Here is a 22261-nt window from a genome sequence, read left to right as displayed (position 1 = left end):
TTTTATGTCAGCAAAATAACACAATTTTGCAGGTTACAGACAAATATAAAAGCTGTTTCTGTTTATGAATTTTATTATTTTAGAATAGAATAAGTACATGCTGTCTTTAATCACTTAACAAGCCTAACCTTGACTCAAACAGTGAATGCCTATAAAAATAATAAATAAAAAACTAGTATTTTTATATCATAAATCAATATTATTTATAGCTTATCATTCATGTGTTGTTGTCCAGCAAATATTAAAAGCCCTGTGGATAATTAAGTTTTCTTCATACCTGCAAAATATGGAGGCTATTTTCACTAAAACTGTCAGAATTTGCTTACTATAATTATGAAACATAGTCCAAAGAATGCAGGAATCTTTTTATCATGTTAACTAATTTTTCTCTTTTGAAGACCTATGGTTGACTAATTAAACTATAATTCAAGTAGAGTGTCCCAGAAAGAAACCACTTCGGCTCCCTCTTTGGAGTCTGGCTGGCTCTGAGCATTGCCAATGGCCCCTACTCACCTTACTTTGTATCCTCTCCTTTTAGAGGCTTTGCATTCTGCACCCAGCTTCACTAACAGTGGGCTCAAAACAACCTTGGGTTGAGTGTTTCACTTGGGAGTTAATTGGCCAGTGCCTTTTGAACAGTAGTGTCCCGATGAAGTGGTAGATAATATATGTGTAAGAATCAACTTCTTTTTTTTTAAACTATAACACCCTTCAGAAATTTCTCACTACTTTGTAACTGCATGGCTTAACCTGTTGATAAAAGCAGTTATTTAAAGTCTACGTTTTCCAAAAAAAAAAAAACAAACAAAAAACCTAAAGGATATTAAACCAGGACAATCTTCTAACAATGACACCTCTTTCCAGTATGAGAGAACTACCTCCTATGATATGAGAAATATCAATATTTTATTTCTTTCTTCTACACATATTCAACACTTATGAATGCCAAAGAGTTCAAATTTTAATATGTCAAATTCAACCATGAAGATATAAAAATTCTTACTGTAAATGCAGCACTGTTGTTTCATTCAATAATAATATTACTTTATGAATTCAAGTCCTGCTTAATAATGATAATATTATTTGCAGGACACAAAGATCATTCCTTGCAAATCTTTTTTTAATAGAGATTATGTTCTTGGAGCCAAATAAAAATTTTGCTGCTTAGACACACATACATATGTTCTTTTCTTAAAACATTTTCTTGTTATTATTTTTATTGTTATTATTATTTATTTACATCTACTCTTTGGGAATTCCTTACAAGTAAATCACCAGCTTTTAAAATATTTCATCATTAATATTTGTCAGATATTTACAGACATAACAAATAAAATCATTATTTATTTTTCTGATATGACTGAAAAATGTTTTGAAGAGACATGCATATAAATAACTTTTATTCTGAAAAGTAATCAGTTAGTTTTATTCACATTTGTTTTCTCCTTAATTTATCAAGGTAAGTTTCACATAATGTGAAATTACATTTGAGTATGCAATTCAATGAAATTTATTCTGCTTATGATGTTGTACAATCATCATCTATCTTTAGTTCCTAAACATTTCTATTGTCCAACAGGAGACTCCATATCTACTAAACAGTTCTTTTTATTTCTCAGTCCCTGATAACCAGTAACCTACCTTTTATCTCTATGGCTATGCCTTTTTACCACATGGGTTTTGCACTGAAACAGTTTTCAATCCAACATGCCAAAGTCATAGAGGTTTTAAAATTGTTCATTTTTCTTTTCCTTTTCCTTTTTTTTTTTTTCATTTTGCAATTACCAGGCCCTGTGCTCCTCTCACCAATCTAGTAAGAGTGTGTGTGTCAGTGAGAGAATTATTACATTTATTTCAGGGATTGAGGACATTATTTTCTTATTTATTTAAATGCTGCTACAGGGATGAGATTTTGCAGCCTACAGTATGTAAGTGAGCAGTCTATAATTTATTTTCACTGGATACATTTCTCAGACTCGGAAGGAAATACTTTTAGCCAGATTTTTGTTGGTTGCTAGGAGACTAAAGTACTCTTGTGATGTCTTTGCTACTCAGCTTGACATATACTAGAGTGATGCTTTAGATTGGTTTGCCTTCATAGGCCTTCTGAAGCAGTGTTTGAAGCTGCAGTCTTGAAAATCATAGAGGCTGAAAAAATATCTAAAGAAATATTTATTTGAGATGGCACATGTTTCTTCAGAAACTCAAGTTGTTTCTCCCAGAGATGAATTAACTGATTCAGAAGCCTTCCACTAGATCTCCACTGTGTAAACACACATTCCCTGGGGACTCAGACTTAAGGTCAAACATTGAAGAAAATTCTGTTCAGGTTTTGTCACAAGAATCCTTGTTAAAATGGCCATGTTACAGAGTGTGTGTCTCTGAGCCAGATAAAGATAATGATTTTTTTTTCTGTGACCTTTCCCAGGAAACGTTGGAAAATATTTGAGAGTGACCAATTCACGTCTATTCTATGGGATGAGAATGGAACTTGCATAGTGATTAACGAAGAACTCTTCAAGAAAGAAATTTTGGATAGAAAGTCTCCTTACAGAATATTTCAAGCTGACAGTATTACAAGTTTTGTTTGACAGCTCAGCCTTTATGGATTTAGTAAAATTTACAGAATTTTCAAACATCTGCCTTTGTAGCCACCTTTCTGGCAGAAGAGAATAAATCCATTGTCTCGAGCAAGGTATTTAACATATTTCAGTTAACACTTTACATAGAGTAGATATGTAATTTTACTTTGTACATCAGTAAATATATTAATACATGCAGTGAGACCACATTTTGAAAATTATATAAAACACTAATGTAAAAATTATTTAATTTTTTGAAATTATTGAGTTCAGCTTGAGCATTAATCTTTCAGGGTTTTAAGAAATTTTGCTAACAACTTTGAATCTCATTTATCAAAATAAGTGTACCAAAGCCATTAATGCAATGTTACTATTAATATATAACATGTTTTCACTTGAGGGCTTAACAATTTGAGTGCTTTTTTCCCAAAAGCACATTCCTGAAGATAGTAAACCATGTTCATGAATTACTTGATGACATTAAGTTTGTGTGATGAAACAGAAATCTGATATTTTAAGTGTTATGTTTGTTATTGCCACTTGTCTCAACAAATTACAAAAGATCAACATGCTATTTTAAATCAGTTGACCACTATTCATGTGCACTCTCATAGCACCTGCATCCAAGCAAGTGGCCACATTGTGAGTTTCATTACAACCACAACTTCTCAATACCCTAACATATCTCCCTAGCAAAACCATTATCTGGGGCTGATGGTGGAACAATCTGCTCTTCCAACAAGATATCATGTGATATCAGTCAACAAGGCTACACATTTTAACCTGCTACCAGCAGGCAACTCGTGGTTGCAAATGCCTATGATACCAGATACGTCAGCTGTCCCTCATTCCAGGCCAGATCTTCAACCATCACAACTGGACAAATATCACCCTAATTACAAATGATCTTCCATTAAAAGAGTACCAAATTATGCGGGACAACAGAGACTAACATTTACATTGACCAAAAAAATCCTAAAAAATTCTGTAATTATCTTACTGAACAATAAAACTGCATGTCGACTTTCATGTTTGCTTTTTTCTCTTTTTCTCAAAGTATAGTTAAAAGTAGAATGGTGTTTTCTTTCAGTGTCAGGCTATTGTACTAATTTTTGTAAAAGTATATATGGGCTTTTTGATCATTTGTAAGGAAATTTAATGTGCTCCTATGTAAGTTAACTAATTTAGTTCTCTAAAGAGGAAAAAATAATAAAGTCTTTGGGTCCATTTGCTGCTGAAACAACACAGTACCACTGCCTGGGTAATTTGTAAAAAGACTTATTTTGCTCATGGTTCTGGAGGTGGGGAAGTCCTAGGGGCTGCATCTCATGAGATCTTCTTTCTATGTTACAACATGGTAGGTTGACCTCATATGGTGAAGGGCATGAGATGAACAGAAAATCGAGGCCAAACTCATCCTTCATCAAAGACAACTCACAGAATAAATAACTTGTTCTCCAGATAACACCATCAATTCAGTCATGAGGTTACACACGCATGGCTAATCACCTCTCAAACATCCTACCTCCCAACAGTATCTCAATGGACACAGAATTTCAATGTGAAATTTGGAGGGGACATATCAAACAATGACAGCAGGCAAAGGAAAGGAAACAACTGGAGTTAGGAAAAAGTAATAAGTGACTTCTAAAGTACTCTGGCATAAATCAAATTAGGGCAAAAATTTGCATGACAGAAAGGGAATAGATGCTCACATAAACACATGCCCACAACACTGGGCTAATTTTTATATTTTTAGTAGAAATAGGGTTTCACCATGTTGGCCAGGATGGTCTTGAACTCCTGGCTGCCTGTGATCCACCCACCATGGCCCCCAAAGGTGCTGAGATTACAAGCTTGAGCCACCATATCCCACCTCTAATGCAGATTTTCATCACATTGGTTTCGTGCTCCATACAAAGTCAGATTTAATTGCTTTTGTCAGGATTAACACCTTTTAGATTCTGAGTCCAGATCCTCAGCATGGCTAAATAAATCCCTTCCAGACCTGATATTTGTTCTCCTTTCAGCTTCATGTCCTTCTATTTCACCACAGTGAGACATTCAGACCGTTCCACTTTCAGACATGCCCTTTTCTATCTGGTAACTTCAGTCCCATTATTTTCTTGTAGATAAAAGTATCTCCCCAATTTGCCTACTTAAGACGACTACAACACAGACATCACTCCTTCCAGGATAGTGCTTCTTGTCTATCACATTAGTTTTACTGTCTGTCTTGGACACCCAGCACTGATGTAACACAGTACCTAATACATATATGTATGTGTGTGTATATATATACACGTATGTATGTGAATTAGTCAATGTTGACTGGGACTTACAAATATAGCACCTATTTTCATTGTCAAAATGAACATTCTTGGTGTTGTGGCATTAATTTTTATTCTTTTTTCCTCACCACAACTTTTTCTAAAAGGGTAGGTCACAGTATTGTTCACTAGAGATGCAATGATTTTGACTTACTGAGACTAGCATCACTGGTTATCATTTCAACTATGATGCTTTCTTTTTAGGTCTAGTTATAATTTTTCCATGCTTCTAAAAGTTCTTTTTCATCTTCTGTTTTGACTGGCAGGTCCTTGCCTGAAAGAATTAGCTGTCTCCTTACCACTTCTTCCTTTATTTGCAGTAGCAATTCCCAGTGGCAAAGGGATATTTGGGAGCCCTTTGTGGCCTATGGAAAAAAACAAAATATCCTAAAATAAAAACCTAAAGAAGCTCTTTGTGAAACTGACTTTTGATGTGTGGATTCATTTGATAGAGCTTAACCTTTCTTTTGATTCAGCAGATTGGAAACCCTCTAACTGTAGAATCTGCAAAGGGACATTTGGGAGCCCATAAAAGCCTATGGGGAAAAATCTACTATCCCCACACAAAAACTGGAAAGAAACTATCTCTGAAACTGCTTTGTGATGTGTGAATTCATCTCATGGAGTTAAACCTTTTCTTTAATCCAACAGTTAGGAAAACTTTTGGAGAATCTATGAAGAGACATTTGGGAGTCCTTTGAGGCCTATAGTGAACTACCAAATATCCGCAAATAAAAACTAGAAAGAAGCTATCTGTGAAATGTCTTTGTGATGTGTGGATTCATCTCACAGAGGTAAAACTTTCTTTTCTTTCAGCAGATGGGAAACATTCTTTTAACAGTATCTGTGAAGGGACATTTTATAGCCCATGAGGTCTATGATGAAAAACTACATATCCCCAGAAGAAAACTGGAAAGAAGCTATCTGTGAAACTGATTTGGGAAGTGTAAATTCGTCTCACAGAACTAAACCTTCCTGTTGATTCAGCAGATTGTAAACACTCTTTTTGGGGAATCTTCAAAGGGACATTTCGGAGGCCACTGTGGGCCTTTTGAAAAGAAAAGAATATCCCCAGATGAAAACTAGAAAGAAGCTATCTGTGGAACTACTTGGTGATGTGTGGATTAATCTCATAGAGTTAAACTTTTATTTCAATCTAGCAGGTTGGAAATACTCTTTTTGTAGAATCTGTGAAGCAACATTTGGGAGTCCTTTGAGACCTATGAAGAAAAACTGAATATTCCCAGATAAAAGTTAGAAAGAAGGTATCTGTGAAACTATTTTGTGATGTGTGGATTCATCTCACAGAGCTAAACATTTCTTTGATTCAGCAAGTTGAAAACACTCTTTTTGAAGAATCTGTGAAGGGACATTTTGGATTCCATTGAAACCTATGGAGGAAAATTGGATATTCCGAGATTAAAACTAGAAAGAAACTATCTATGAAACTGCTTTGTGATGTGTGGGTTCATCTCACAGAGTTAAACCTTTCTTTTTATTAAACAGCTTGGAAACACTCTTTTTGGAGAATCTGTGAAGAGACCATTGGGAGTCCTTTTAAGCCTATAGGGAAAAATCAACTATCCCCAGATAAAAGATAGAAGCTTTCTTTGAAACTACTTTGTGATGTGAAGATTCATCTCACAGAGTTAAATCTTTCTTTTGATTCACCAGGTTGGAAACACTCTTTCTGGAGAATCTGCAAAGGGACATTTGGGAGCCCATTGCAGCCTTTGGGGGAAAATGGAATATCCCAAGATAAAAACTAGAAAAAAGTTCTTTGTGAAATTGCCTTGTGATGTGCGGATTCATCTTACAGCCTTTTTTTTTTTTTTTTATTCAGGAGGTTGTAAACACTCTTGTTAGACAATCTGTAAATGGACATTGGGGGTCCATTGTGGGTTATGAAAAAAAAAACATGCCAGATAAAAACTAGAAATAAGATATTTGTGAAATTTTGTGATGTGTGGATTCATTTTGCAAAGTTATATCTTTCTTTTGATTCAGCATGTAGGAAATACTCTTTTTGGAAAATCTGTGAAGGGACATTGAGAAGCTCATCGAGGCCTATTGAGAAAAACTGTGTATCCCCAGATAAAAATTGGAAAAAACTGTATGTGAAACTGCTTTGTGATGTGTGGAATGATCTCACAGAGTTAAACCTTTCTTTTGATTCAGCAGTTAAAAAACACTGTATTTGGAGAACCTGTGATGGAACATTTGGGAGCCCATTGAGGCCTAGAGTAAAAACAAAATATCCCTATATCAAAATTGGAAGGAAGCTATGTATCAAACTGTGTTGTGATGTATGCATTAACCTCACAGAGGTAAGCCTTCCTTTTAATTCAGCAGGTTGAAAACACTCCTTCAGGAGATCTGTGAGGGTACATTTGGGAACCCTTTGAGGCTTAAAGGAAATAACTGAAAATCCACGGGTTTAAACTACAAAGTGTCTGCTGTGAAATTGCTTTGTTTTGTGTGGATTCATCTCACAGTGTTAAATTTTGCTTTGATTCAATAGGTGGGAAACATTCTTTTTGGGGAATCTGCAAAGGAATATTTTGGAGCTTTTTGAGGCCAATGGGGAAAAACTATATCCTCAGGAAAAAACTAGAAAGAAGCTATCCATGAAACTGCTTTGTGACATCTGGATTCACCTCACAGAGTTAAACATTTCTTTTGATTCAGCAGGTTGGACACACTCTTTTTGGAAAATTTCCAAAGGGACATTTGAAAGCCCATTGAGGACAATCAGGAAAAAAACTGAATATCCAAGGTAAAAATTAGAAAGAGGTTATCTGTGAAATGGCTTTATGATGTGTGGGTTCATCTCACAAAGTGAAACATTTATTTTGATTCAGCAGATTGGATACCCTCTTTTTGAAGAATCTGTGAAGAGACATTTTGGAGGCCATTGAGATCTATGAGGAAAAATGGAGTATCTCCAGGTATAAACTAGAAAGAAGCTCTCTGTGGTACTGCTTTGTGATATGTGGATTCATCTCTCAGAGTGAAACATTTCTTTTGATACAGCAGTTTGGAAACACTCTCTTTGGAGAATCTACAAAGGGGCATTTGTGACACTTTTATGGCTTAAGGGAAAAAATTGAATATCTTCAGTTAGAAACTAGAAAGAAGCTATCTGTAAAACTGCTTTGTGATGTGTGGCTATATCTCACAGAGTTTAAACGTTTCTTTTGATGCAGCAGGTTAGAAATGCTCTTTTTGGAGATTCTGATAAGGGACATTTAAGAGACCTTTGAGGCCCATGCAGAAAAAAACCACGTATCCTTAGGTAAAAACTAGAAATAAAGAATCTGTGAAACTGCTTTGTTTTTTGTGAATTCATTTCACAGAGTTAAGCATTTCTTTTGATTCAGCAGATTGGAAACACTCTTTCTGGAGAATCTGCAAAAAGACATTTGGGAGCCCATTGAGGCCCATGGGGAAAAACAAAATATACCCAGGTAAAAACTATACAGAAGCTATTGGTATAACTGATTTGTGAAGTGTGCTTCATTTCACAGTGTTAAACTTTTCTTTTGACTCAGCAGGTTGGAAATACTCTTTTTCAGAATCTGAGAAGACACAATTGGGAACATGTTGAAGATTATGGGGAAAAATGCAATATCCCCAGGTAAAAAATAGAAAAAAGCTATCAAAGAACCCACTTTGTGATGTGTGGATTCATCTCACAGAGATAAACCTTTCTTTTGATTCAGCAGGTAAAAAACACTTTCTGGAGAATCTACAATGGAACATTTGGGAGCCCATTGAATCATATGGGGAAAAACTGAATATCCCGTGGTAAATACTAGGGAGAAGTTATGTGTAAAACTACTTTGTGATGTGTGGATTCATCTAACAGAAGGAAAACATACTTTCTGCTCAGCAGGTTGGAAACACTCTTTTTGGAATATCTGCCTAGGGACATTTTGGACCCCATTGAGGCCTAGAGGGAAAACAGAATATCACAGATAAAAATTGGAAAGAAGATGTATGAGAAATGGCTTCATGATGTGTCGATTCATCTCACAGAGTTAAACTTTTCTTTTGACTCAGCAGGTTGGAAAGACTCTTTTTGGAGAATCTATGAAGGGATATTTGGGAGCTCATTGAGGACCATGGGGAAAAACCAAATATCCCAAGGAATAACTCGAAGGAAGGTGTCTGTGAAATTGCTTTGTGATGTGTGGATCCATCTAACAGAGTTAAAACTTTCTTTTGATTCAGTAGGATGGAAACACTCTTTTTGGGGAGTCTGCAGCGGTAAATTTAGGAGCCTAGGAGACCATGTGGAAAAATAGAATGTACCTAGGTAGAAACTAAAAACAAGCTGTCTGTCAAACAGCCTTGTGATGTGTGGATTCAACTTACAGAGTTAAAACTTTCTTTTGATTCAGCAGGTTGGAAACACTCTTTTTGGAGGATCTGTGAAGGGACATTTGGAAGTCCATTGAGGCCAATGGGGTAAAATGGAATATCCCATGATTAAAAACTAGAAAGAATCTATCTGTGAAACTGCTTTGTGATTTGCAGATTCTTCTCACAGAGTTAATACTTTCTTTTGATTGGACAGGTTGAAAGCACTTTTTTTTTTTTTTTTTGGAGAATCTGTGAAGGGACATTTTAGATCCCATAAAAGATCATGGGGAAAGTCAGAATGTTCTCAAGTAAAAACTTGAAAGATGCTATGTGTGAAACTGCTTTGTGATTTGTGGATTCATCTCAGAATTAAACCTTTCTTTTGATTAAGCAAGTTAGAAAATCTCGGCTGAGTGGGGTGGCTCATGCTTCTAATCCCAGGACTTTGGGAGGCAAAGCTAGGTGGATGACAAGCTCAGGAGTTCAAGACGGTCCTGGCTAACATGGTGAAACACCATTCTATTAAAAATACAAAAAAAAATTAGCCAGGCATCGTGGTGGGTGCCTTAGTCCCAGCTACTTGGTAGGCTGAGGCAGGAGAATGGCATGTACCTGGGAGGTGGAGCTTGCAGTGAGTGGGAAATTGCAACACTGCACTCCAGCCTGGGTGACAGAGAAAGACTCCACCTCCAAAAAAAAAAAAAAAGAAAAAGAAAATCTCTTTTTGGAGTATATGCAAAGGTATATTTGGGAGACCACTGAGGCCCATGTGGAAAAACTGAATATCTCCAGGTAAAGACAAGAAAAAAGCTCTCTGTGAAACTCTTTTGTGATGTGTAGATTCATCTCATAGAGTTAAAAGTTCCTTTTGATTCAGCAGATTGAGAACACTCTTTTTTAGAGATTTTGCTAACGGATATTTATCAGCCCATTGAAGCCTATGGGGAAAATCCAAATATTCCCAGGTAAAAACTAGGAAGAAGGTATCTGTGAAACTGCTTTGTGATGTGTGGATTCATCTCATAGAGATAAACCTCTTTTTTTGGCTCAGCAGGTTGAAATACTCTTTATGGAGGATCTGCAAAGGGACGTTTTGAAGCCCATTGTGGCCAATGAGAAAAACAAAATATCACCAGGTAAAAACTAGAAAGAAGCTATCTGTAAAGCTACTTTGTGGTTTACTGATTCTTCTCACAGAGTTAGATGTTTTCTTTGATTCAATGGGTTGGAAACAATCTTTCTAGAAAATTTGCAAAGGGACATTTGAGAGCCCATTGAGGCATATGGGGAAAAACCCAATATCCCCCGGTAAAAACTAGAAAAAACTTTCTATGAAACTACTTTATGATGTGTGGATTCGTCTTACTGAATTAAAAGTTTGTTTTGATTTAGCAGGTTGGAAACACTCTTTTTGGAGAATCTGCAAAGGGATTTTTGGGAGCCCATTAAGGCCCATGAGGAGAAACTAAATTTCCACAGGTAAAAACTAGAAAGAATCTGTGTAACAGCTTTGTGATATGTGGATTCATCTCACAGAGTTAAATATTTCTTTGGATTCAGCAGGTTAAAAACAGTCTTTTGGAGGATCTATGAAGGAATTTTTGGCAGCCCATTAAAACCTATTGGGAAAAAAAACGAATATCCTCAGGTAAAAACTAGTAAGAAGCTATCTGTGAAAATGCTTTTGTCATGTGTGGATTCATCTCACAGAGTTAAACATTTCTTTGGATTCAGCAGGTTAAAAGGATTCTTTTTGGAGAATCTGCATAGGGATATTTGGGAGTCCATTCAGGCTTATGTGGAAAAACCCAATATCCCCAGCAAAAAATTAGAAAGAAAATGTGAAAATGCTTTGTGATGTGTGGATTCATCTCACAAAGTTAAATCTTTCTTTTGATTTATGTGGTTGGAAATGTGAGAAGGAGGGTTTCTGGGGTGACAGTTGTGTTGGTCTCCCCTGTGTGAGACACCCATGGAAAGCCATGGCTGGTCTCTGAGCAGAAAATTCTCCTCATTGCCTTCAGGTTTTTATGCCCCAAGAGCATAACCACTCAGTAGCATTCCACAGTTTTCTCAGGGAGATAATGCTCCCTTGAAGCAGTGGAGTATAGCCAAACATCTTGGCTTCTCCTAAAACCTGCTCCCACCTGTTTCAGTCCCAATAAGTTAAAGATCTTAAGTAGTTTAGACACACGCCTCTCCTCAAGGAAATTCACAGAAATCACCACTGCTATACATCTTATCGATTGACTCACAAGATCTCCTTCACTGATTAATCCTTTTCCTCATTCCTTCCTCCCCCTCCCATCTGCTGTAAGAACAAACTGTCCGTATACCAATAAATTGGGTGGAGCCTGAGGGCTCCAGGCTGTGAGGAAGCCTTCAATGCTCCAGTCGCCTAGACCCACCTTTTAAACACTTACTCGGTCTAACTCTTTTTTTTCTCCACCAGAGTCAGGGTACCCACTGGGTAGGGTGGGGTTGGTTTCCCCAACATCTGGCACCCAACACAGGTCTCCCTGTAATCTCTACAATAATACAGTGAAGAAATGCCAGAGCATGGAAAGTGGAGCATAACTGACAAAGGACACCCACATATGTTTTCACTTCAGGCTCTGTGGAGAATTCCATGGTAACCTCAGGAAAATGTGGGTCAGGCTGAAAGTAAGTTTGCTAATTACTTATGCCTGCTGACACAGTTATTAGGCTACAGTGGGGCAATTGTGAGTACCTGAAATCTCACATCTTTGTTCCATCTCATAGAAGAGTATTCTCCTTGGTTCATGGAATATGGAACCAGGCATGTAAAAGATTGGTATAAGGTTGGATCAGACTTAAAATTAGCACAATGAGAGAGCCACAATATTACTTTCTCCACTTGGTCATTGTGGTTGGCAATTAAAACAGCACTGAAGTGCTTCCCCACTGAGGAGGAAGGAACAGGAGTTTCAGGATGACATAGAAAATTTTAATAATCAGAAGTCTGATGATGAGCAAAGTGAACCATCACAGTCTAGGTTTAAAAAGGGGTAGAAATGAGAAGCTATATATTAATCTTCAAAAACTTATGAAAGAAACAGTTCCACCTACTGCAGAAATATTGCCACCTACTGTGTCTTTAGAGGAAGGCCTGGAATGGTCACCCCTTCCTCAGCCTTATGAATTTCTGGAAAGGAAACCTGAGACACGGCTTGCCACTCCCAATGTTGCATGCCCCACCATTGACTATGGTGAAAGGAAGCTGCATGCTTGCCCAACAGCCAATTACAGTAGGGAATGATCCAGGCTTGTACACCTGTTAATTATGGTAAAGGAATTCTGTGAGCCAGCTCAGATACTAATTATGACTCAGGGATAATCCAGGCTTCCATTCTCCTGACACAAGAAATGGGGTATTTGGATGCTTGGCAGTTTTTACTAATTATTTTGCCAGCTGAAAATTTCAGAGAACATACTCAAGCACAGTGGAAGCTATTTTATTTTAAAATATTAAAAGACTTAAGGCAAGCAATTGAACAATATGGGCCAAATTCTCCTTATGTTCATTTCTTATTACAATCTGTGGCTTATAACCAACATTTAATATTTATGGATTAGGAGTTATTAGCCTGATCCATCCTGTCTCCCTCTCAATTTCTCTAATTTGAAACTTGGTGGATGGATGAAACAACAAATTAGGCATGCAGAAATGCTCAAGCACAACCTGCCATTAATATCACATCTGATCTGTTGCTTGGAATTGGAGAGGCATAAGGTACTTGAAATCAACTGATGGTAATGGGTGTTGAATCTGTTGATCAGCTAAGAACTATATGCCTAAGAGCCTGGGAAAAAATTCACAACCCTGGTACTACTTACCATTCTTTTAACTCAGTTCCACAGGTTCCAAGGGAGCCTTATCCAGATTTTGTCACCCATTTGCAAGACACGTCTCCAAAAGCCATTTTGGATTATCAAGCCAGGAAAGTGCTTCATGAGGGAACATTTTGGAGCCCATTGAAATCTATGGGGAAAAACCTTACATTCACAGGTAAAAACTAGGAACAAGCTATCTGTGGAACTGTTTGCTGATGTGTGGATTCAGCTCACAGAGATAAAACTTTCTTTTGATTCAGCAGGTTAGAAACACTCTTTTTGGTGAATCTGTCATGAAACATTTGAGAGTGCATTGAGGTCTATGAGGAAAAACTGAATATCTTCAGATAAAAACTAGAAAGTAGCTATCTGAAAAACTACTTTGTGATATGGGGGTTCATCTCACAGGGTTAAAACTGTCTTTTGATTCAGAAGTTAGAAACAGTATTTTTGAAGAATCCACATAAAGACATTTGGAAGGCCATTGAGGCCTCTGGGAAAAAAACAAGTATCTTCAGAAAAAACTAGAATCTCTCTGTGAAATTACTTTCAATGTGTAGATTCATCTAACAGAGCTAAACCTTTCTTTTCATTCAGCAGGTTGTAAACACTGTTTTTGTGGAATCTGCAAAGACATATTGGAGCTCACTGAAACATATGCTGAAAAACAAACTATCCCCAGATAGAAACTAGAAAGAAGCTATCTGTGAAACTCTTTTGTAATATTTGGATTCATCTCAAAGAGTTAAACCTTTCTTCTAATTCAGTAAGTTGGGAAAACTCTTTTTAAAGAATCTCCAAAGGCAATTTTCAAGCCCATTGAGTCCTTGGGGAGAAACTGAATATCCTCAGGTGAAAACCATAAAGAAGCTATCTGTGAAACTGCTTTGTGATATGTGGATTCATGTCACAGAATTAAAATTTTGTTTTTATTCAGCACATTGGAAACACTCTTATTGGTGAATCTGTGAAGTCATATTTGGGAGCCTTTTGAGCTTTATGCAGAAAAGCAAAATTTCAAGAGATAAAAAATAGAAAGAAGCTATTTGTGAAACTGCTTTGTGAGTTGCAGATTTATTCCACAGAGTTAAAGCTTTCTGTTGATTCAGCAGGTTGAAAACATTCTTTTAGGAGAATCTGCAATAAAACTTTTGAGAGCCCATTGAGGCCTATGGTGAAAAACCAAATATCTCCATTTAAAAACTAGAAAGAAGTGAGGGACTGATCCAAGATGGCTGAATAAGAACTGGTCCAGTCTACAGTTCCCAGAGTGACACAGAAGACAGGTGATTTTGCATCTCCACCGGAGGAACTGGGTTTATCTCTCTGGGACTTGTTGGACAGTGGGTGCAGACCATGGAGTGTGAGCCAAAGTAGGTAGGGACATTGCCTCACCTGGGAAGCATAGGGGGTCAGGAAATTCCCTTTCCTAGCCAAGGGAATACATGACAGATGGTACCTGGAAAATCAAGACACTCCCATCCTAGTACTGCACTTTTCCAACAGTCTTAGCAAATGGCACACCAGGAGATTACATTCTGTGCCTGGATCAGGGGGTCCAACACCCACAGAGCCTTGCTCACTGCTAGAGCAGCAGTCCAAGATCAAGCTGCAAGGCAATTGCAAGTCTGGGAGAGGGGCGTCCACCATTGCTGAGGCTTAAGTAGGTAAACAAAGCAGCTGGGAACTTCAAACTGTGTGGAGCCCATTGCAGCTCAATGAGGCCTGCCTGCTACTGTAGACTCCACCTCCGGGGGCAGGGTATAGCTGAATAACAGGAGGCAGAAACTTCTGCAGACATAAAAGTCCCTGTGTGACAGCTTGAAGAGAGTAATCATTCTCCCATCATGGAGTTTGAGATCTGAGAATGGACAGACTATCTCCTCAAGTGGGTCCCTGAACCCCAAGTAGCCTAACTGGGAGACACCTCCCAGTAGGGAGTGACTGAAGACTCATACAGCTGGGTGCACCTCTGAGACAAAGCTTCCAGATGAAGGATCAGGCAGCAATGTTTCCTGTTGTGCAGTATTTGCTGTTCTACAGCTGCCGCTGGTGATACCCAGGCAAACAGGGCCCGAAGTGGACTTCCAGCAAAGACCAACAGAGCTGAAGCTGAGGATCCTGGATTTTAGAAGGAAAACTAAAAAACAGAAAGGAATAGCATCAACATCAACAAAAAGAACATCCATGCCAAACCCCCTTCTGAAGGTCACCATTATCAAAAACCAAAGGCAGATAAAACCACAAAGATGGGGAGAAACTAGAGCAGAAAAGCTGAAAATTCTAAAACTCAGACCATCTTTTCTCCTCCAAAGGAATGCAAGCTCCTCCCCAGCAACAGAAGAAAGTTGGAGGGAGAAAGACTTTGATGAGTTGACAGAAGTGGGCTTCAAAAATAGGTAATAACAAATTTCTCCGAGCTAAAGAAGGATGTTTGAACCCATTGCAAAGAAGTTAAAAACCTTGAATAAAGATTAGCCAATTGGCTAACTAGAATATACAGCATAGAGAAGACCTTAAATGACCTGATGGAGCTGAAAACCATGGCACGAGAAGTATGTGATGCATGCACAAGCTTCAGTAGCTGATTCGATCAAGTGGAAGAAAAGGTATAAGTGAAAGAAGATAAAATGAATGAAATGATGCAGGAAGAGAAGTTTAGAGAAAAACAGAGTAAAAACAAACAAACAAAGCCTCCAAGGGATATGGGACTATGAAAAAAAAAAATCTACATCAGATTGGTGTACCTTAAAGTGACAGGAGAATGGAACCAAGCTGGAAAAGACTCTTCATGATATTATCCAGGAAAACTTCCCCAACCTAGCAGGGCAGGCCAACATTCAAATTCAGGAAATATGGAGAATGCCTCAAAGATATTCCTGAAGAAAATCAAACACAAGACACATAATTGTCAGATTCACCAAGGTTGAAATGAAGGAAAAAATGTTAAGGGAAGCCAGAGAGAAAAGTTGGGTATCCTAAAAAGGGAAGTCCAGCAGACTAACAGCTGATCTCTTGGCAGAAATTCCACAAGCCAAAGAGAGTGGAGGCCTATATTCAACATTCTTAAAGACAAGAATTTTCAACCCAGAATTTCATATCCAGCCAAACTAAGCTTCATAAGTGAAGGAGAAATAAAATACCTTACAGACAAGAAAATGCTCAAAGATTTTGTCACCAGCAGGCCTGCCCTACAAGAGCTCCTGAAGGAAGCACTAAAAATGGAAAGGAACAACTGGTACCAGCCACTGCAAAAACATGCCAAACTGTAAAGACCATCACTGCTTGGAAGAAACTGCATCAAATAATGAGGAAAATAACCAGCTAACATATTAATGACAGGATCAAATTCAGACATAATGATATTAACTTTCAATGTAAATGGGCTAAATGCCCCCATTAAAAGACAGACTGGCAAACTGGATAGTGTCAGGACCCAACTGTGCTGTATTCACGAGACCCATTTCATATGCAGAGACACACATTGGCTCAAAATAAAGGGATGGAGGAAGACCTACCGAGCAAATGGAAAACAGACAAACAAAGAAACAAAAAGCAGGTTTTGCAATCCTAGTCTCTAATAAAACAGACTTTAAACCAAGAAAGATCAAAAGAGACAAAGAAGGCCATTACATAATGGTAAAGAGATCAATTCAACAAGAAGAGCTAATTATCCTAAATATATATGCCCCCAATACAGAAGCACCCAGATTCATGAGGCAAGTTCTTACAGACCTACAAAGAGACTTAGAATCACACACAATAATAATGGGAGACTGTAACACCCCAGTGTCATCATCAGACAGAGCAACAAGACAGAATGTTAACGAGGATAACGAGGACTTGAACTCAGCTGTGGACCAAGTGGACCTAGCAGATATCTACAGAACTCTCCACCACAAACCAACAGAATATACATACTTCTCAGCACCACATCACACTTATTCCAAAATTGACCACAGAGTTGGAAGTAAAGCACTCCTTAGCAAATTTAAAACAATAGAAATTATAACAAACTGTCTTTGTGATGAAAGTGCAATCAAATTAGAACTCAGGGTTAAGAAGTACACTCAAAACCACACAACTACATAGAAATTGAACAACCTGCTCCTGAATGACTACTGGGTAAATAACGAAATGAAGGCAGAGATAAAGATGTTCTTTGACACCAAGGAGAACAAAGATTAGACATACCAAAATCTCTGGGACACATTTAAAGCAGTGTGCAGAGGGAAATGGATAGCACCAAATGCCCACAAGAGAAAGCAGGAAAGATCTAAAATTGACAGGCTAACATCACATTAATAGAGCTAGAGAATCAAGAACAAATACATTCAAAAGCTAGCAGAAGGCAAGAAATAACTAAGACCAGAGCAGAACTGAAGGAGATAGAGACATAAAAAAAAAAACCTTCAAAAAATAAATGAATCCAGGATCTGGTTTTTTGGAAAGATGAACAAAATTGATAGACCACTAGCAAGACTAGTAAAGGAGAAAAGAGAGAAGAATTGAATAGATGCAATACAGCTTCACAAGACTAAACCAGGGAGATGTTGAATCCCTGAATAGACCATTAACAGGCTCAGAAATGGAGGTAATAATTAGTAGCCTATGAACCAAAGAAAATGCACGTCCAGATGGATTCACAGCTGTATTCTACCAAAGGTACAAACAGGAGCTGACACCATTCCTTCTGAAACTATTTCAATCAACAGAAAAAGAGGGAATCCTCCTGAACTCATTTTATGAGGCCAGCATCATCCTGATACTAAAACCTGGCACAGACACAACAAAAAAATAAAATTTTGGACGAATATCCATGATGAACTTTGAAGCAACAATCCTCAATAAAATACTGGCAAATCGAATCCAGCAGCACATCAAAAAGCTTATCCTGCACAATACAGTTGGCTTCATCCCTGGGATGCAAGCCTGATTCAACGTATGCAAATCAATAAACGTAATCCATCATATAAGCAGAACCAAAGACAAAAAACACATGATTGTCTCATATGCAGAACAGACCATTGACAAATTTGAACAGCCCTACATGCTAAAAATTATCAATCAACTAGGTATGGATGGGATATATCTCAAAATAATAAGAGCTACTTATGACAAACCCACAGCTAATATATTGAATGGCAAAAGCTGGAAGCATTCACTTTGAAAACCGACACAGGGATGCCCTCTTACTACTCCTATTCAACATATTGTTGGAAGTTCTGCCCAGTGTAATCAGGCAGGAGAAAGAAATAAAGGGTATTCAATTAGGAAATGAGGAAGTTAAATTGTCTTTGTTTGCAGATCACATGATTGTACACTTAGAAAACTCCATTGTCTCAGCCCAAAATCTCCTTAAGCTGATGAACAACGTCAGCAAAGTCTCAGAATACAAGATCAATGGGCAAAAATCACAAGCATACCTATACACCAATAACAGACAAACAGAGAGCCAAATCATGAGTGAACTCCCATTCACAATTGCTTCAAAGAGGATAAAATACCTAGGAATCCAACTTACAAGGGATGTGAATGACCTCTTCAAGGAGAACAACAAAGTACTGCTCAACGAAATGAAAGAGGACACAAACAAATGGAAGAACATTTCATGCTCATGGTTCAGCAAGTTGGAAACAATCTCCTTGGAGAATCTGCAAAGGGACTTTTGTAAGCCCACTGAGGCCTTTTGGGAAAACTGAATATCCCTAGATAAAAACAAGAAAGAAGCTACCTGTGTAACAACTTTGTGATGTGTGTATTCAACTCACAAATTTAAAACTTTATGTGGATTCAGCAGGTTGGAAACGCTCTTTGTGGAGAATCTACAACTGGACATTTGGCAGTCCATTGAGACCTAAGGGGAAAATCAGAATATCCCCAGAAAAAGTAGAAAGTAGCTATCTGTGAAACTGCTGTGTGATGTTTGAATTAATCTCACAGGGATAAAAATTTCTTTTGATTCAGCAGTTAGAAAATGCACATTTTGAGGAATCCGCTAAGGGACACTTAGTATCCCATTCAGGCCTATGGGGAGAAGTCAAATATCCTGAGATAAAAACTGGAAAGAATCTCTCTGTGAAACTTCTTTGTGATGTGTGAATTTATCTCACAGTGGTAAACGTTTCTTTTGTTTCAGCAGGTTGGAAACACTCTTTTTGAAGAAAGTGCAATGGGGAATTTGGAAGCCCACTGTGGCCCATTGGGAAAAACTGAATACCCCAAGACAAAACCTAGAGAGAAGCTATCTTTGAAACTGCTATGTGATGTGTGGATTCATCCCATAGAGTTAAAACTTTCTTCTTATTGAGGAGGTTGGAAACACTTTTTGGAAAATCTCACATGAGGGTGTCCATTAGGGCCTATGAGGAAAACCAGAATATCCCCTTATAAAAACTGGAAAGAAGCTATTTGTGAAATTGCTTTGTGATGTGTGGATTCACCTCACAGAGTTAAACTTTTCTATTGATTCAACAGGTTGGATACTTTTTTTTGGAGAATCTGCGATGGGACATTTTTGAGCCCATTCTGGCCTATGGGGAAAAACTGAACATTCCCAGATAAAAATTAGAAAGAAGCCATTGGTGAAACTGCTTTGTAATGTGAAAATTCACCTTATAGATTTAAACCTTTCTATTCATTTAGAATGTTGGAAACACTCTTTTTGGAGAATCTACAAACTGGCATTTAGGAGCCCATTGAGGCTGATGGTACAAAACAGAATATCCTCAGATAAAAATGAGAAAGAAGTTATCTGTGAAACAGCTTTGTGATGTGTGGATTCAGCTCACAGGGTTATACTATTCTTTTAATTCAGCAGTTTGGAAATGCTTCTTTTGTAGAATCTGTGAAGGGACATTTTGGAGCGCATTAAGGCCTATGATGAAAAACCAAATATCCCGCAATAAAAATTTGTAAGAAGCTATCTGTGAAACTGCTTTGTGACGTATGATTTCAGCACAGAGTAAACCTGCATTTTGATTCCACAGATCAGAAACTCCTATTTTAGAATCTACAAAGGGTCATTTAGAATATACAAAGAGTCATTTTGGAGTGCAGTAAGGCCGATAGTGAAAATCCAAATATACCTAGAAACAAAGAAACATGTTTTCTGTGAAAGTGCTTTGTCTCCATTCAGCTCACAGAGTTAAACTTTTTTTTGATTCAGCAGTTTGGAAAAACTCATATTGTAGATTCTGTAAAGGGACACTTTGAAGGACCTTGAGACCTACAGTGAAAAACTGAATATCTTGTGATAAAATGTATAAAGTAGCTATCTGTGGAACTGCTTTGTCATATGTGGATACAATTCACAGAGTTAAACCATTGTTTTGATTCAGCAGGTTGGAGACCCTCTTTTTGTAGAATCTGCAAAGGGACATCTTGGAGCCCATTATGCCTATAGAGAAAAACAGAATATCTCATGATAAAATTTCAAAATAGTCTATCTGTGAAACTGCTTTGCAATTAATGCTTTCAGCTCACAGAGTTAAATTTTTATTTTGATTCAGCAGGTGTGAAACACTTTTTGTAGGATATGTGAAGGGACATTTCAGATCACGGTAATGCATACAGTAAAAAACTGAATATTCCATGATAAAAACTAAAGAGAAACTGTGAAACTGCTCTGTGATGTGTTGATTCACCTCACAGAGTTAAAATTTTCTTTTGATTCAGCATGTTGGAAACACTCTTTTTGGACAATCTGCTGAGGAAAATTTTGGAGAACAGTGAGACCTATAGAGAAAAATTGAATATCCCACGATAAAATCTTGAAAGAAGCTGCATGAGAAACTGCCTTGTGATATGTGGATTCAGCTCACAAGTTAAACCATTCTTTTCATTTGGTAGTTTGGAAACACTCTTTTGTAGAATCTGTGAAGGGACAGTTCAGAGGACAGTAAGGTCTATAGTGGAAAATCATATAGCCCTATGTAAAAATTAGAAAGAAGTTATTTGTGAAACTGCTTGATGATGTGTAGATTCAGCTCACAGAATTAAACATCTCTTTCCTTCCAGCATGTTGGAGACACACTTTTTGTACAATCTGCTAAGGAAGATTTTGGAGCACAGTAAGGTCTATAGTGAAAAATCAATATTCCATGAGAATAACTAAAAAGAAACTATATCTGAAACATTATTCTTAGGTCTGCATTCAGCTCACAGATTTAACTTTTCTTTTTCATTCAGTAGTTTGGAAACTCTTTTTTGTAGAATCTGTGAAGGGACATTTCAGAGCCTACCAGGCATATAGCGAAAACAGAAGCATCCATGATGAAATTTATAAAGAAGCTATCTGTGAAACTACTCTGTGATACACAGATTCAGCTCACAGAGTTAAACCTTTCTTTGGATTCAGCAGTTTGGAAATACTCTTTTTGTAGAATTTGCTAATGAACAATTTGGAACACACTAAGACCTACAGTGAAAAACCTAACATCCTATATTAAAAACTAGAATGAATCTATCTGTGAAACTGCTTTTTTGTGTGTGAATTCAGCTCACAGGGTTAAATCTTTCTCTTGTGATTCAGCAGTTTGGAAACATTGTCTTTATAGATTCTGTGAAGGTACATTTTGGAGTGGAGTAAGGCCAATATTAAAAAAACTGAATATGCCATGATAAAAACTAGAAAGTTATCTGTGAAAACTGCTCTATGATGTGTGAATTCAGCTCAAAGAGTTAAACCATACTTTTGAATCAACAGTTTGGAAACTCTTTTTGTAGAATCTATGAAGGGACATTGAGGCCTATAGTGGAAAACCAAATGACCTGTGATAAAAACCAGAAGGAAGCTATCTGTGAAATGGCATTATGCTGTGTGGCTTAGGCTCCTAGAGTTAAAATTTTCCTTTTTTTCAGCAGGATGGAAACACTCTTTATGTAAAATCTGTGAAGGGACATTTCAGAGTGCAGTGAGTCCTAAATTGAAAATTGTATATCCCACTAAAAAACTAGAAAGAATCTATCTGTGAAGCTGCTTTGTTATGTGTGGACTCAGCTCATACACTTAAACCTTTATTTTCATTCAGCTGCTTGGAAACACTCTTGTTTGGAGAATCTGCAAAAGAGCATTTCAAATCCCATTTTGCTTATAGAGAAAAGCAGAATATCCCACAATAATATCTA

The 22261-nt window shown here is 37.4% G+C and overlaps 1 pseudogene; it reads left to right on the top strand.

Moving 5' to 3' along the window:
- Positions 1-2181: 2181 nt before the first annotated feature.
- LOC129053223 (heat shock transcription factor, Y-linked-like) lies at positions 2182-15264 on the top strand (annotated as a pseudogene).
- The last annotated feature ends 6997 nt before the right edge of the window (positions 15265-22261 follow it).

The sequence above is a fragment of the Pongo abelii genome, chromosome Y (assembly GCF_028885655.2).
Source record: "Pongo abelii isolate AG06213 chromosome Y, NHGRI_mPonAbe1-v2.0_pri, whole genome shotgun sequence".
NCBI classification, from domain to species: Eukaryota; Metazoa; Chordata; class Mammalia; order Primates; family Hominidae; genus Pongo; species Pongo abelii.
Note: the sequence above shows the minus strand (reverse complement) of the source record. Positions and strands in the feature narration are given on the sequence as shown.